The sequence below is a fragment of the Carcharodon carcharias genome, chromosome 1, assembly GCF_017639515.1.
Source record: "Carcharodon carcharias isolate sCarCar2 chromosome 1, sCarCar2.pri, whole genome shotgun sequence".
Classification (NCBI taxonomy): Eukaryota; Metazoa; Chordata; class Chondrichthyes; order Lamniformes; family Lamnidae; genus Carcharodon; species Carcharodon carcharias.
In genome coordinates, this window is record NC_054467.1 from 75,002,806 (window position 1) to 75,020,118 (window position 17,313).

The following is a 17,313-nucleotide window of genomic DNA, read 5'->3' on the forward strand; positions in this document are numbered from 1 at the left end:
CACCACCTCAGCCACCTGTCTGGCTTCATTCCCCAGAATTAGGTCCAGCAATGCACCGTCCCTTGTTGGACCCTCTACGTATTGACCTAAAAAGTTTTCCTATACACATTTCAAGAAATCCATTTCATCCAAGCCCTTAACACTATGTCTATCCCAATTAATTTTGGGAAAGTTGAAATCACCTAATATGATTACCCTATTATTGTTTTTACACAACTCCTGAAATGGTGCACATATTTGCTTCACAACTTCCTGCTGACTATCTGGGGGTCTATAATAAACACTTAATAATGTGTTTGCCCCTTTTTTATTCCTAAGCTCTACCCACAAAGCTTCATTCGATGCCCCCCTCCAAGGTATCATCTCTCCTTACTGCAGTAACTGACTCCTTAACTAATAATGCAATGCCTCCTCCTCTTTTACCCCCTCCCCTGTCTCACCTGAAGATTCTATATCCCGGAATGTTGAGCTGCCAGTCCTGCCCTTCGCTCAACCATGTCTCAGTGATGGCTACTTTATCACAATTCCACATGTCAATCCTCACCCTTAACTCAACTGTTTTACCTGTAATACTCCTGGCATTAAAGTAGAGGCCGTCCAGCCTTGCCTTACTCCTTTGAAGCTTATTGCAGCTGTACTCCCTCTGACTTGATTGTTTTTATGATGTGTCCCTATTCTGCTAACATTCTATGTCCCCTCCCCCTGCCGAATTAGTTTAAACTCCTCCCAGCAGCACTAGCAAACATGCCCGCAAGGATGTTAGTCCCGCTCTGGTTCAGACGTAGACTGTCCGGCTTGTACAGGTCCCACCTTCCCCAGAAACGGTCCCAGTGATCCAGGAATCTAAAACCCTCCCTCCTGCACCAACTATTAAGCCACGTATTCATCTGTGCTATTCTCCTATTTCTGAGCTCGTTAGCATGTGGCACTGGGAGTAATCTAGACATTACAACCAGAGAGGTCTTCCTTTTTAGTCTACTGCCTAACTCCCTGAATTCTTGATGCAAGACCTCATCCCCCTTTCTACCTATGTCATTGGTACCAACATGTACCATGACCTCTGCCTTATCACCCTCCCCCTTCAGGATGCCCTGCAGCCGTTCAATGACATCCCAGACCCTGGCACCAGGGAGGCAACATACCATCCTGGAGTCACGTTGACGGTCACAGTAGTGCCTATCTGTTCCCCTGACTATAGAATCCCCTATTACTATTGCCCTTCCTCCCTTCCTCCCCCCTGTACAGACAGGCGGCTTATGGTGCCAGAAGCTTGGCTCTGTCCGCACTCCCTGGAGGAACCAGTGCCCTCATCAGCCTCCGAAATGGAATACTGATTTGTGAGCGGGACCCCAGGGGACCCCTGAACAACCTGCCTGTTTCTCTTGGACTGCCTGGTGGTCACCCATTCCCTTCTTTCCTTAAGTCCCTTCAGCTGCAGTGTGACCACCTCTCTAAACGTGCTATCCACAATGCTCTCAGACTCATGGATGCTCCATAGTGTCCCCAGCCGCCGTTCCAGCTCTGAAACCCGAGCTTCCAGGAGCTGCAGCTGGACACACTTCCTGCACACATGCTGGTCCCGGGCACTGGAAATATCCCTGGCTTCCCACGAGGAGCACACCATGGCTTTGAGCGCTCCTGCTATGACTTATCCCTTGATTCAGTGGATGAAGAAGCACAGGGCAATGATGAGGGGCTGAACACTGACCCGGCATTACAGCAAGGAGGCAGGGACACTCAGGAGACTTTAATCCAACGAACCTTCAGCTAGCTCCACACAAATGGATCAGGAGGACTAGCATTGCCTGGTGCTTCCATTCGCGGCACTTAGGTTCTAAATCTGCCAATTCATCAGCTACAACTAAGGGCTTTAGACATAAACCTCAATGTCCACTCAAACACTCATGACATGTATGTGAAACATACAAATGCAGCACAAAGGAGCCACCCTCAGCTACAGTAGCACATCTGGATTTAATTTTATCCACATATGGTCTAACAAAATGAAAACAAAATGTTTTTACAGTAGCAATAAATAATAATTCCCTAATCTAACGCCAACACAAAAGCACCAGTGAGAAACCCATGGTGTGCCTAAGGTGCCTTATGCTTACATTTACGGATGCTACGTCTTGGTGCTGCCCCATCGCTTGGAGTGACTTCTGAGACAGCCTGCTGACTCTGCTGTCCTGTTGCCCTCAATGATCTTGGCGGACGTCCTCTGGCCCATGGAGCCAGTGCTGGCCCCACCTGGGAGGGTGTGGCCAGTTCCACAGCTGGCATCTCCCCAGTCGTCGCAGCCTCAATAGATGCAACGGTCACTGGCAAAGGGGCAGAGGAGCTGCTGCTCTCATCTGGAGCATTGTGAGAGGAGACCGCAGAGATGACAGGCTTCTGCTGCGCTGACGTGAGGTTGCTTCGGACCTCCCTGCTCACCGTAGATGGATGGGCACCGAGCTGGGAAACTTGGTGCCCCGACCATCTCCCACATTGCCAAGGACCTGCTGTGGCCATTAGCGCTGTGAAGGCTTGCAGGTCTGACCGTATACCCAGGAGAAGCTGCTTGTTCTCCTGGAAGCCCCTCTCCGGGAGAGTCGCCACTCTCTCCATAGAAGAAGCATGATGCTCTGACATGAGGCTCGGCATCACTAATACTCTGCATGGACTCCACCTCCCACACCAAGTGAAGTATAGTCTCTTGCAACACTCCCAAATGCTCCTGCACACCGGACCGCATTTCCTGCAGCTGCTGCGTCGCAGATGACTCCAGAGGCACAACATCAGGCACTGACTAAGCAAGTGCCTGGTCCCCTGGAGTCCTCCAACTGCTGGCGCCATCGGCACTCCCTGTATCTGCCATCTCCTTCAGCAATTGTGAAGTGCCCTCTCCACTGTGCCCCGGGACACTAGCCAATGTTGCAATTCCCACTGATGTGCTAATATCTGCGCTGGTGCCTGCCTTGCAGAAATGGTGTGATGCAGGTGACAGTTCAGGACCCTCAAGTGTGAGAGGGGGCATCTGCAATTGAGCTTGGTCGCCAGCCTCTGATGATGAGGAAAATAACAACAAGGACAATGGATCATTTAGCATGCACACAGTGACAAACTTCATCCCTTTCCCCCAGGCTCATTATGCGATCAACCTTCCAGAACCTAAGGAGACGAATATTGGTGGGGGACAAATAGTCAGGAGGAGGCCCAAACATTACAAGCGGATACAGGCGGGCTGGTCAGATGGCCTAAGGAATGCCAAATGGAATGTTATGTGGATGAGTGTGAGGTGATGCACTTGGGCAGGACAACCAAGGTAAGAGAATACACGAGGAATGGTAAGATCGTGAAAAGTAAGGAGGATCAGAGGGACCTTGCTGGGCATGTTGACAGGTCCGTTAAGGTAACGGGACAGGTACATAAGGCGTTTAAGAAGGTAAATGCCATACTTCCCTTTATTAGCCGAGGAATAGAATATTGGAACAGGGAGGTCACGTTGCAAGTGCAGAAAATGCTGCTGAGGCCACAGCTATAGTTCTGCGTGCAGTTGTGATATGCGCTTCACGGTAGGGATGTGATTGACTGGAGAGAGTGCAGAGGTTGCTCACCAGGATACAAGCCGGGCTGGAGAGTTGGTGTTATGAGGACACATATTTGCCGTGGAGTAGAGGAGATTGAGGGGTGACATTATTGAGCTTTATAACATTATAACATTATAACATTATGAGGGGCAAAGATAGGGTTGACAGAAAGCAACTTTTCCCCTTGGCAGAGGGATGAGTAACCTGGTGGCATTGATTTAAGGTAAGGGGCATGAGGCTGACAGGTGAGGTGATGAGGAACTCTTGCACACAGTAATGTGGGACGCACTGCCTGAAAGGGTGGTGAATGCAGAAACCCTCCTAACATGTAATTAGTATTTGGATGTGCACTTGCAATGCCATGGCATACAAGGCCATGGGTATAGTGGTCAGAAATGGGATAAGGCACCTTATTCTGCCTGACACACGCATCTTTGAAGGGCCAAGGGACCTTTGCCTATGACCCACATCTCTGTCTCTATCAGTCTGTGAATGAGCAATGTTGCTACAATAACGATTCCAACAATCATCAGTGCTTTGGAAGACAGAGCGGATGTCACTGTTGACCTCAAATACCTGGCCATTCCACCCCAGCCTCACCGACACCACTGGACCTGGGCACATGGCACCTCTCAAGCTCCGGGGCCTCCTGTTCGAAATGGCTCAAAATCACCAACTGGGCCTGGCCGCCTCCAGTGCGCAAACGCTCAGAGGCATTGTGTGCATTTTTCTCCTGCAAAACAGAGAAGACCATTCACTGGGGCTAATTGCACATGTACTCTGCACACGCACACCACATCCCAAACACAGTGGCCCATCTCAGGCCTCCCATGCCTCCTCTTCATGCTACTACTGATCAGTCACAAAAATATGGCACGACTGCTCCCAAAACCCATGCCCCCAACGGCCACCTTGGACACATTCTGCACCCATCGCTTTAAGAAACACACAGTCTTAGCTCCCATGGCAAGGAGGTGTAACTACGTGCAGCGTCAAGGGAGAAGATGGCTCTTGGCCACAGACTTGAGGCTTCCCCTCCACAATTTCATCACTGTGAATCGGACATGTGTTGGAGTTCTGAGTATGCGCCTAGCTGTATCTCCTGCAGGTTGCCCCCAGACTAGTCATGTGTAACTGAGAGCAACACATGGTGCGGGGGAAGAACCCATCTCCTCATGAACCAGCACTTAGGCTGATGTAAGCATGGGCCCTATCTGCTTGGCCACCCAGTGTCGAGAAATACCCAACATGATTCAATGCAGTCACGATAGTAAGACTTGGTGGGGGCAGCCCTCAAAGACTAAGGCTACCTGCTGGGTTAAATGCCCAATGCCAACATGGTACTCACCCTTTCAGAGCGCAACAAATTGTTGAAGCGCTTATGGCGCTGGATCCAGATGCGCAGCATCACGTCGCAGGAGCTCACCACCTTCGCCACCTCCTCCCAGGCATGCTTCATCATGTGGGGAACCTCCTCCTCCCATCCTGGGGAACCAGCACCTCCTGCTGTGCTGCCACCTCCTCGATATTCAGGACCCAATCCTTGTCATCCTGTAGCCACAGGCGGAATTTGAACAAAGTGTGGTAATGGGCAGGAAAAAAGTCGTTTTGCCTGGGTTTTCGTGACATGCCATCCTGCTCCTGCCTCGTTATTTATGCAGCTGCAGGAAACACGCAGTCTCGCTGGCAGGCAGCCTCTGATTTGTCTGCTATGCCGTTACCTTGCCGCTTCCTCATGCAGGGTGCCATACTTAAGCTGCAGCCACATGCACACTTCTCAATGCTTGCAGCCCAGCTGGGCACTGGTGAAAACCTGGCCCCAAAAGCCAAGAAGAGTGCAGCCCCTGAATTCAGTAATGCATCCCTGGGACACCTTCTGGACACTGGAGACCCATTGTGATGTCCCCTACCCCCATTCTGGCTGCAGGGGACTCATCAGTCTCACTACTCCGGCTTGGGAGGCGGTGGCAGAGGTGGTCAGTGTCAATGCACACAAAAGGTCAGCCATCTAGTGCAGAAAACGGATGAATGATCTCATCCACGCCACCAGGGTAAGACAACTATCTTATCACTGTAAACTCACACGCTCACAAGGCCATCACACATTCACTGGCATGTCACTCACTACCAGCTCAAGAGACATCACCACTCACTCTCTCACATGAAATTAGGTTTCCAACCTGCAGTGGCGGGAAAGCGGATGATTGCAAACTGGTTTCACAACAGTGTAAAACCAGTTTTTGTCTTCTTGCCATATTATCCACTCATGCCCACCATGATGCCCACCGCCAACAGGACCAGACGATTACACCCCACGTCTCTGTAATGGCTATCAGATCATTTTTACTCAGTGTGCACTATCAATTCATTTACCTTGCTATGAATGCTACGCACATTCAGGTACAGAACCTTTAGTTTTGTCTTTTTGTTGTCTTTGTAGCATCTCTTCTTGAAAGTTGGTGTATTCTTCAGCTTTTTCTCTCTATCCCTTCCTGCCATTCTCTGACCCTAATTTCCCATATTACTCATTTGCTCTCCTGCCTAGACTCTACCCCTTGATTTGCTACATCTACCCAAGCTTGATGCCTCACCCACCTTGTTTAGTTTAAAGTCCTCACTACTTTCTTAGTTATGTGGTTCGTTAGAACACTGGTCCCATTACGGTTCAGGTGTAGACCATCCCAACAGCCCAGCCCCCACTTTTCCCAGTACTGATGCCAGTGCCCCATGAACCGGAACTCACTTCTCCCACATCGGCCTTTGAGCCCAGCATTCATTCCCCCAATTTTATATGCCCTTTGCTAGAGATTATTACCTTTGAGGTTCTGCTTCTTAATTTGGTGCATAACCTCTTTACTTGTGCTGCCTATGTCATTGGTACCTACAATAACTGGATCCTGTCCCTCCCACTGTAAGTTCCTCTCCAGCCCTGAGCTAATGTCCCGAACCTTAGCACCAGATAGGCAACACAGCTGTCTGGCCTCTTGCTCCTTGCTGCAGAGAACAGTGTCAATCCCCCTCGCTATACTGTCCCCTATTACCACTATATTCCATTTTGCTCCCCCCACTTGAAAGATTTCCTGTACTATTGTGCCATGGCCAGTCTGCTCATCTACCTTTCTTTAGCCCTTACCACAACCATTAACACCCCCTTTGTTTTTTGTCCATGACATCTTTGTCAATCTCTCCTTTGCCCTGACTTATCTCTGGTCTTCTATCTAACTTCACGTGCTCTGCCCCCCTTAAACAGTATAAATTTCATCACAATTCTATTTCTCTTCAGCTCTGAAGAAGTGTCATATGGTCTCGAAATGTTAACTCTGTTTCTGTCTCCACAGATGCTGTCAGGCCTGCTAAGTTTTTCCAGCATTTTCTGTTTTTATTCTGGAAAATTTCCCAGGTGTGTCCTGTACAAAAAGCAGGACAAATCCAACCCAGCCAATTACTGCCCCATCAGTCTGCTCTCTATCATTAGTGAAGTGATGGAAGAAGTCATCAGCAGTAAGTGACACTTGCTTACCAATAGCCGCTCACTGATGCCCAGTTTGGGTTCTGTCAGGGCCATTCAGCTTCTGACCTCATTACAGCCTTGGTTCAAACATGGACAAAAGAGTTGAATCCCGAGGTGAGGTGAGAGTGACTGCTCTTGTCATCAAGGCAGCAGTTGACTGAGTGTGCCATCAAGGAGCCCTGGAGAAAATAGGAATTGGGGAAAACTGTCCACTGGTTGGAGTCACACCTGGCACAAAGGAAGATGGTTATGGTTGTTGAAGGTCAATCACCTCAGTTTCAGGACATCACTGCAGAAGTTCATGAGGGTAGTGTCCTTGGCCCAACCATCTTCCGCTGCTTCATCAATGACCTTCCTTCCATCATAAGGTCAGAAGTGGGGTGTTTGCTGATGATTGCACAATGTTCAGCACCATTTACAACTCCTCAGATACTGAAGCAGTCCATGTCCAAATGCAGCAAGACCTGGACAATATTCAAGCTTGGGCTGACGAGTGGGAAGTAACATTCACGCCACAGAAGTGCCAGGCAGTGACCATTTTCAACAACAGAGAAACTAAGCATTCAATGGCATTAGCATTGCTGAATCCCCACTATCAACATCCTGAGGGTTACCATTGACCTGATGCTGAACTGGACTAACCATATAAATACTGTGGCTACAAAAGCAGGTCAGAGGCTAGGAATCCCGCGGCGAGTAACTCAACTCCTGACTCCCCAAAGCCTGTCCACCATCTGCAAGGCGCAAATCAGGAGTGTGATGGAATATTCTCCACTTGCCTGGATAAGTGCAGCTCCAACAACACTCAAGAAGCTTAACACCATCCAGGAAAAAGCAGCCCACCTAATTGGCACCACATCCACAACAATCACTCCGTCCACCACCGACACGCCATCTACAAAGTGCACTGCAGGAACTCACCATGGCTCTTTAGGCAGAGCCTTCCAAGCTCACAACCACTATCATCTAGAAGGACAATGGCAGCAGATGGGTGGGAACATCACCACCTGGAAGTTCCCCTCCAAGCCACTCACCACCCTGACTTGGAAATATATCGATTTCCTTCACTGTCACTGGGTCAAAATCCTGGAACTCTCTCCCTAACAGCTCTATGGGTGTACCTACACACATGGACTCAAGAGCACAGCTCACCACCATCTTCTCAATGACAATTAAGGATTGGCAATAAATGCTGGCCTAGCCAGTGATGCCCACATCCCATGAATGAATTTTTAAAAAATCACTGATTCCCTCTTTGCCAGTGCTAGAAGTAAATTCAGTTCACAATGGACATGGCCTTGCAGGCACAGAGGGTGGTGGATTTTGCCACCATTGCTGGATTCCACCAGGTGCAGAGCATCATTGATTACACCCATCTAGCCATAAAGACACACACTGACTGGTGAAATTCATCACCAAAACGAGCTTCTACTCCTGTGAGTCTGCAACCGCAACAAAAGCTTCTTTCACGTGTGCACTCATTTTCCTGGTAGCTGCCGTAACTTCTTCATCCTTCTCCAATCCAGGCAAACCCCAATGTTTGTAGATGGATCCTTGAGGACATGGGACATGGCTACTCACATCTCTACAGGAGTCCCAGGAAAAGGCACAGAGGCAATATGGCCAAAGCCACCTGCTCATCAGGACAACCATTGAGCAGGCCACAGGACTTCTCTAGATGTGTTTCCAGTGCCTTTACTGGTCAGGTGGCACCCTGCAATACACACCCCTGCAAGGGCCTCGCTCATTGTGATGGTTTGTGCGTTCTCCATAATATGGCCCGTCAGAGATGTGTGGACGTTGAGGACAGTGAGGCTGAGAAGAGGGCAGAGAAAGAGGCAAGTAGGACATGAAAGAGGAGGAGGAAAAGGAGGCTAAAGTGCTCTGGCTTCTAGGGAAGTAACTGGGCACTGAGTGGCCGCAGAGGCTTCATCTTGATGCTATGGATGAAAGGGAATATCTTATTCAGAAAGGAATCATCTAAGCCCCTCTGATCCAGAATGAAAGGTGTGATGTGGAACTCACTGTAAGGTGCCAGTGCTAACATTTGCATTGAAGATACAGCGTGGAACATCTAAGCTCTTTACAGCATTGGAGGAAGTACATCCGCTGAGAGGTTTTTCTGTCCCTTGATCTCCTTCACAACTTCATGCCTCTTTCACACATGTGCCTCTAAGTGTTGTCATTAACATAATGCTGAGATAGGAAACCAGCTGAGGTACAGCAAGAAGACATTGCAGCAACACTCTCAGTGCTCTGCGCGATGCGGTGACTTCTGTGCTTGGCCATTTGAATGTGGTGCTGTTCATTGTGGCCTTGAATGAGGTGGCCTCGGCTTGACGCTGAGATGTAGTGGTGGTCGTCTTCATCATGGAAGAGCTTGTGGGGGCATCTCCAGAAGTTGCTGCCTCCATCACTTGGCCTTGCTGCACAGGGCCCCCACTGTCAAAGGAACCAAGGAAGGCAATGATGATGACGGAATTTCTTGAGGGCTGGCACCCTCATCTTCCCTGGCAGCACCTTCAGCCTTTGGCAGGTGTTCTAGATGGCTTAAGGGGAGCACCAGCTGGAGTGCAACTGAAACTCCCTCCAAGCATCACTGTGCAACCAGCTCCACTGACTGGTCCAGACTACATAGTGTGGTATGCATCCTGTTGACATCGGTGCTCAGTTCCTGCATGCACTCCAAGTGCTGCCGCACATGGCTTTCCATGAGGTTGGCCACTCTCTCCATGGAGGACCTCATTCACTCAAAACCTTGAGCTATGGTAGGGCGCATGAGCTGGATAGACTCCTTTATTCTCTGCCCATGACCCTCCACTGCCTCAGGGAACTCTGACAAGTGGGAGCATATCTGCTGCTGCTGCTAAAGGCAAAGCCCCCTTTTCAGTGAATTCTGAGTCCCTGCATTCGTGCGTAACTGGGTAGGGCTGTGTCTATCCTCTCTCCTACAAGGGGAACTGATTACAGCTGCCTCTACCTCTGGCACCTTCTCCTCCATTCTCACACCTTGCTCTTCACTCAGCGCCACCTGATCTGAACGCGTGCAGGGATCCAGCGAGATGCCTGTACCTGCACAGATGAACAGTGTATAGTAAGGCGTGTTAGTACTTCTTTGTTTCATTGCTGATCATCCTAGGCCACTGTTGGAAAGGGAGAAGGTCTCCTTGGGTGGACATCTGCAACTGTGGAATCCTTAAGAAGATATCATGAGAACTAGCCTTGGAGAGCCGAGTTTTCCTAATGCGCCACAGTGTTTGGTACACTGTTGGACAGGATAGAGTGCAAAGCACCCCCTTAATGAGTGCATTGCCCTCTGTAATCACTATCTCTACTACGAGTGCCCATCTCGCAGGGGCAACTTCCTCATGGTCTGCCATCCTGATTATTTCCATAGCTCTATCCTTCATTGCTGTGATGATCTGCAGGTAGGGTACTCCTCACCTGTTTGGGCCCTCTGTCTGACATTATGTGCCCATTTCTTGTGAAAGGGCAAAAGGGAGCACTTGTTATCCTCTAGGGCCAATGGCTGCTGCTCCAATTCATTGGAGGGTGCATGTTTCAACACTGTCAGTTCCTCAGCAACGTGGCGGCTCAGAAGCATTCTAAGGGGTCATTAAGTGGCTTGTACCCACACCCCTCCCATTTTCAGGAACAACATGAGTCCTGAGGCTCCTCAGCTGATGTGTCTGCTGGAGGCTGAATACCCAGAGACCTGTACTTAGGATAGTACTCACTTTGCCAGAGCATATGAGGTCAGTGAACCTTTCCAAGTTCTTCTCACCACATTTCTACCACTGACAGTGGCAGCAACATCTACTTGCTTGGTATGTGTGAGTGGCTTCTGGGAACCTCTTTCCAACTTCTGGGAACCTCCAGCATCACCTCCCAGTCAGCGTTTGAAAAACAAGGGGCTGCCCTACTCCAGGTTCCAAGCCTCTGGATCTCCTGAGACATCAGGGAAATGAAAAATCCAGCTCGCAGTTGTCTCTGAATCTTCTTTGTCCACTTTCAGCACTCAAAAGGCAGCCGCAGTAATGATTGCCTTGATGAGTTTGAATTTGACCTGCACTTGAATTGGCCCAGCTCCACTCTCCCTCACACGACTGCTAAATGACTGCAAAACTGTTTTGATATCAATTAAGTAGTTATCCCTGTGAAACTCGGAGCTAATTTTTGTTTTCCCCCAAGGGTGGGTTCAGGCCCTGGAAACAGACCCGAACCCCATTCCCAGCACAAAATTCTAGCCTTATATGTTGTATAAATTTAAAGCACATTCCATGAATCTGGTAGTGCTGATGCTGATTGCAATTGCATGTGGTGGTGGTGTGTTACAGTTCACTCAGGGAGTTCAAGATGCTGTGTTGACATGCACTTTTACATTAGGGATGGGCAACAATTGCTGACCTTGCCAGGATACCCAGACCTCATGAAAGAATTTTTAAACATTTTGAGAAACTCACAGATAATTCAAAAGGGTTGTCATCCCTAGGATGATGATCTGGAAGTTGTCAAAGTTATGAAGAGATCTAACAGCGTAAATAGTGATAAATTGGTTGCATATGGCAGTGAGACAATTAAAGGGCAAGTTTAAGGTAATCACAAGAACTAGAGAACACTAAGAAAATTTCTGAATACGGGGTCATTAATAATGTGTTGCTGCAGAACTCATAAGTATTTTTAAAAGGTAATCAGATATTTACTTGTAAAAGTAATATTTAAAGAATGTTGGTGAGCCAGGTAGAGAGTTGAATTAGACTTGATGGCTTGAGGAGGAAAACAGCAGGACAGAATTGATGGACTGAATGGCATTTTTCTGTGCTCTAACATTGGCGGTCAAAAGGCACAACTGTGAAATGCTGTCATAATGAAAATCAGATGTACGATGTAATTAAAACATGCTGAGAAAATTATGGGATAGATACTTTTACCACTTATTTACTGTTTGCATTTTTTCATTGGTCAGAGTGGAATTTCACCACCTTCACATCTATATTATCAAATTAAAACACAGCAGTGGCATTCAATGATATTTAAGGCCAATTTTTGAGATCTGACAAAAAAAAACATTAAAACAAAAATAACATGGTCATATTCTAACTATTTTCCATGGTAGGATTTTAGGTACACTTTATATAAAAATGATGTGTTAATTTCAATGCATAAACTAATTGCATTTTTTTGTATAGCTTCCAGAGGCTGAGGTGGTACTTCCTACATACTACTACTGCCTGAAACTATGAAAGCTTAAGTCGACTTTCCAGTAATAATTTACAGTGATCTATTAATTTGAGTACAGCATGGCATAGTTGCAGGAAACTTTCACCTAAGAGGGTGGTAGTCAGATTAATTTTGTTTATTTATTCTTGACATGTAGGCCGCACTGGCTACTTTTATCCCTTGTTGCCATGAAGCAGTACTGGTGGGCATTCTTTTTGATTTGCTGCAGTCCTTGTGGTAACTGTGTATCTACAATGGAATTACATAGGATATTGACCAAGTGATGACAAAATATTCACAAGTGAGGATGTTATGTTACTTAGAAGGGACCTTGGTGTTCTTGCATATTGATGCTGCGATCCTTCTCAGAAGAGGTCAGGGGATAGGTGAGTATTTTGATAATTGCTAACTTGCAAAGAGTGCCATAGAATTAAATTCTGTTAAAATAAGATTGAGTTTAAATATTATTCGGCAGATAACTTGCCTCCACCACCTGGTTGGTAATCTGGCAAAGCAGATTGCTCTCCAGTTGTAGAATTTGCTTAATTTTCATCCCAATGAAAGCAGTACGCTGGCAGGCAGTAAAGTTGAAAATTATCCCCTGTATTTGTGCATTTATTATTTGTGCTATTAATCAGCCTATTGATTTATATTTTATCTTGTTTCACTAAATTGTCAATTAGGCTTTAAAAGCACCTACAAAATTACAGTATCTAGGCCACATAACAAGGGTTTTCATTGTAAAGGCCCCAGGGTCATGGCATATAACTTGATACTGGGAAGTAAAGTTAAATGCCTGCCGATAAATGATGCAGGATCAACTTAGAGCAGAGACAGGTGACACCAAACTCAAGAGAATACCAAAACTTGTAAGCCTCAAAAATGTTTTATCTTAATTTATTTTCATCTATAGACTGCAAACCATCTCCTTAAACCCCTAACCCTTCCACCCTCGCTTCCAACAATAAGTGTGATGAGCTAAAAGCAAAATACTGCGGATGCTGGAAACCTGAAACAAAAACAGAAAATGGTAGAAAAACTCAGCAGATCTAGCAGCATCTTTGGAGAGAGAAACAGTTAACTTCTCGAGTCCCTTTGACTTTTCTTCAGAGCACTGAAGGAGGGTCATACATCCTTGAAACTGTTAACTCAGTTTCTCTCTCCACAGTGTGAGGAGCTCTTGGACTTTCTTGTCACTAAGATCAAGACCATCTGATCAGCTGCCTTTGCCGCATCCCTTCCTTCCTCTAGCTCACTTGGCCAAACTTTGTCTAATGTTCCCACCCCTGCTCTAGCCCTGAACTCAAATTTTCTCTGTTTTCTCCAGTTAAATATTGGGAAGAATGAAGCCATTGTTTTCAGTCCCTGCTTCAAACTCTGTTCCCTCGTTACCAACTCCATCCCTCTCCCTGGAAACTGTCTGAGATTAAGCCAGTTTATTCATAACCTTGCTGTCACCTTTGACATTGAGATGATCTTCCAAACTCATATTCATGATATCACTAAAACTTACCTCAGTAACGTTGCCTGACTATATCCCTGTTTCAGCTCATCAGCTGCTGAAACCCTTATTCAAGCCTTTAATTATTTTTAGGCTTCTCTATTTTGATACCCTTCTGGATGGTCTCCCATATGCTACCCTCTGTAAGCTTGAGGCCATCCAAAATTCTGCTGCCTGTGTTTTAACTCATCCTGTTCACCTGTGACCCCTGTGCTTGTTATCTACATTGGCTCCCAGTCAAGCAATGTCTTGATTTTTAAAATTCTCACCCTTGTTTGCAAATCCCTCCATTGCCTCGCTTCTCCCTAGCTCTGTAATCTCCTCCAATCTCACATCCTTCAAGGTATATCCACCCCTCTTATTCTGGCTTTTAAAAAGCCCATGATTTTAATTGCTCTTTCATTTGTGACTATGTCTTCAGTTGCCTAGGCCCTAAGCTCCAGAATGTCCTCCATACACTTCTCTGCCTTACTAGCTCACTTCCCTCCTTTAAGACACTTCTTAAAACCTAGGGGAGAATTTTTCCTATGCCAGATGGGCGGGCAGGAGGGAGAGAGCGGGCTCACGTCACGTGAGCTGGGACATGTTTGTGAAATTTGGAAAATTTATTTATTTTGTAAAAGCTTCAGGAAACCTCATCCCACCCGTGGATGAAGTTCCCTGAAAAACGCGAAGGCCGCTTGAGCAGAGAAGTGTATGGAGGGCATTCCAGAGCTTAGGGCCTAGTCAACTGAAGGCACAGTCACAAATAGAGGAGCAAGTAAAACCAAGGGCTTTCTAAAAGGTTAATTACTTTCTTAATGGCCTTAATAGGCCGTTGACATTTTGGCAGGCATGCAGTCTCCTCGGGCATGCGCCCGCTGAATGAAATATTGAGGTGATGTGTGGTGACGTCGGGACACATGCCCGACGTCATCGCGCGTCATTTTACGTGTCGGCATGTTGGTCCCGCCCCTGCACGCCGACTGGAATTCTGCTTCCTTGTCTAACCTTTTGCTCACCTGAATTAATCCATAACTTCCGAGCTCCCCTGCATCAGATTTGGGGGGGTAGCCCTCTCAGAACTTTAAAGGTAAGGGTTTGCACGGCAATTGCCCAGAAGTGCAAATTTCCTCTGGGCAATTGTCCTGCTCTGGGAACCATCTGAAAATGCAATTTAAATCGCAAACTTCAGATGTTTCCGGCTGTGTTACACAAATAGTTACTCAAAAAAAGTTAGAAGAGTTAAAACCTCTTCTAACTTCTGGGTAACTATTGTAAGACACGCTCCCCAACCCACAACACAGTATTCTCTACTTCCTCTCTTGACTCCTCATGGGATTCCCTCTGACCTGTCCCGACTTGATTCCCCCCACCCCGGAAGACGTCACCCCCACCATGACCCAGCCTGAACCCACCACCTGCTGCAGGCCCAAACCGTTCCTCACCCGGCACCCCCCCTGCCCCCCGCCAACACCTTCCTCCCCCCCACCCCCCACCCGGCAGGCCCAACCGCCCCTTCCAGCCTCCCTGACACCCCTACCCAACCCAACTGGGCACTCACCTCATAAGAACAAGGAACAGTAGCCAGCCATTCAGCCTCTCAAGCCTGTTCCACCATTTCATAAGATTGTGGCCGATCTGATAGTAACCTCAAATCTGCATCCCACCTACCCCCGATAATCTATCACTTATTTGCTTAGCAAGAAGCTATCCACCTCTGCCTTAAAAATATTCAAAGACTCTGCTTCCACCGCCTTTTCAGTAAGAGTTCCAAAGACTCACGACCCTCTGAGAGAAAACATTTTGCTTCATCTCAGTTTTAAATGGACAACCCTTTATTTTTAATCAGCGACCCCTAGTTCTATATTCTCCTGCAAGAAGAAACATCCTCTCCATATCCACCCTGTCAAGACCCCTCAGGATCTTATATGTTTCAATCAAGTTGCCTTTTACTCTTCTAAACTCCAGCGGATACAAGCCTAGCCTGTCTAACCTTTCCTCATAAGACAATCTGCCCATTCCAGGTATTAGTCTGGTAAACCTTTTCTGAGTTGCTTCCAACACATTTAAATCCTTCCATAAATACTGTATACAGTACTCCAGATGTGGTGTGACTAACTGAGTGCTCTTATTAACTGAAGCATAACCTCCCTACTTTTGTATTCCATTCCCCTCGCAATAAATGATAACATTCTATTAGCTTTCCTAATTGCTTGCTGTACCTGCGTGCTAGCCTTTTATGATTCATGCACTAAGAAATCCAGATCCCTCTGCATCTCAGAGCTCTGCAATCTCTCATCATTTAGGTAATATGCTTCTCTTTTATTCTTCCTGCCAAAATGGACAATTTCACATTTTCCCAAAATTTACTCGATTTGCCAGATTTTTGCCCACTCACTTAACCTATCTATATATTTTTGTAGCCTCCTGACCGGACAGGACCTCCCCCTGACCTCCAACAGCCCCCCCAAGATCCGACCTCACCCACACACCCCCAGTGTCCGACATCCCCAACTCACCGATGTCCGACAACCCCAGCTCCCCACACAGCCCCCACTGATGTCTGACCCCCTACCACCCACACTGATGTCTGACCACCCCCCACATACTCTCGATGTCTGACACTCCACTCCCTGATATCTGACCACCCCCAACCCCTTCCGATGCAGGCATCCTCACACCCACCCTGCCGAGGTCCGACCCCCCCCGAACTTCCACCCTACCTGATGTCCGACACCACCCCCACCCCCAGTGATGTCCAACCACTCTCACCCACCCCCACCTGCCTCACCCACACCTGACCTCTGATTCCCCCCTGCCCCCCAAATCCTATCCACTTAGCTTAGGCACTTACCTTCTCCCTGGCCTGTCAATTCAATTGGACCAACTTACCTGGCTAACAGCAGCACAAGGAGTTCCAACTCCTCTATCCTGTCAATTTGTTCCAGAATTTGAGAGCAAAGCAATTGAAGCCTTTGTCATGTAAAAAAACTTCACACTATTTGAGAAATAACAAATAACTCCACAGTGATACCTTTGAGATAAGGGCCTGAATTTTTTGGATAGCGGGGTTATGCTTCCTGCCATCTGAAGAGTCCCGCTGACTCCGAATATCCTGCAGCCATTTCATGCTTGGATGTGCGTTAAGTGGTTGCAGGCAGGACTTCTGCCTCTCACTTGGGAGGAAGTCCTGCCTTAGAGAGGCTGCCAGTTAATCTGACCTAAAAACCCGCTAGTGAGGGAGCGTAAAATTCTGGTCAAGGTTTTGCATATGTCACACATTTGTTTATTACATGTTTCACCATTTTCTCAGTGCAATCCTTTCTGTTCTCATTGTTTTTCTAAATTTTTCCACGGCATTGTGACATTACTTCTCTTCAGCAACCCCTTATCAGCATCTTTATTTTGGAATTCTCACTTTAATACTTCTGGCATTATTTTGCAGGTTTTCATGAGATAGGTATAAAATATTTAAGGTAAAGTTAATTACATTAATGCCTCTGACTGAAAATTGTAAAAACAACCTT

General features: G+C 47.2%; 1 protein-coding gene across 1 annotated transcript in view; it reads left to right on the forward strand.

Moving 5' to 3' along the window:
• The window catches only part of ablim2 (actin binding LIM protein family, member 2), a 502,624-nt gene that overhangs the window by 155,167 nt on the left and 330,144 nt on the right, over window positions 1–17,313 (forward strand). The window lies entirely within an intron of this gene.